Genomic DNA, 988 nt, shown 5'->3' with positions numbered 1-988 from the left:
AAGAAACTTAATTCTTGCTGCTTGTGTTTCTTTGAAGGGTCCCTCCAGCCATGCTGAAAAAGTATGAAAAATGCTCTGCTGGGGATAATAAAATGTTGGACATGGGTTTTCCACAATTTGCCTCCTTTTAAAAACCTTAAAATTACATCTCCACCTTCTATCGCATTGAAAAATTACATTTCAACAGCTGGGTGCAAGATGTCTCTTTCATCTCTGGAAGTCCATTCTCAGTACGGGGCACAAGTTTCCACATCACACTTGTGTATGTTGCATGCTGGACAGACAGCGATTAGATGAAGTAGACTTTCTTGGAGGTCAGTGAAAATGTCACTGCTACTAAATAGAGCTGGGAGGGGAGCTAAATTTAGGACTGTCTCTGTTGCCCACTTCACCACCCAAATACCCCCTTCACCTTATTGTGGACAGCACATGCCTAGTTAAAGTCAGATCCTATATGTAACCATACAGTATTTCTCCATATTTTTCTTGGCCTTTCTCTACACCAGAGGGCAGCACACGATGACACATTTAATGTACCAAGTTACTGTGGGTGGCATTTCCGATTAATTCAAAGAAAACAGCACTCCAAACTAACAAAAAAACCAAACAACCTGCCCCAGTATATTTCCTCCTGTCTTCCAGAGGGTTTAGAGAGTAGAAAAGACTCAAAATACTGAAGTGAAACCATGAACCATGTCTGAAACTACAGCTGTCAAACTGTTCTCACAAATAACGAGAGTGACCCTGAGTGGGCCTTGAAGCATTTACAGATGCAGTGGCTGACCCTACTTTTGAGGAAGATGTTTCCCTCTGACAGCAGCCTGAGTTTAGATGCAGCCCAACATGTGCTTGCCTGTTTCTGCTGCAGTGAAACATGGACTTGAAACACAATCATATTTTCTTGTATAACAGGTTATGTTAAACACAGTAGAATAAAACAGCCTAACCCAGAGGTATCCATTAAATTTAAGGTGGGTTGCTTTTCAGA

This window comes from Scomber japonicus, chromosome 9 (assembly GCF_027409825.1).
Source record: "Scomber japonicus isolate fScoJap1 chromosome 9, fScoJap1.pri, whole genome shotgun sequence".
NCBI classification, from domain to species: domain Eukaryota; kingdom Metazoa; phylum Chordata; class Actinopteri; order Scombriformes; family Scombridae; genus Scomber; species Scomber japonicus.
The sequence above is the reverse complement of the archived record's forward strand: the minus strand, read 5'-3'. Positions refer to the sequence as shown.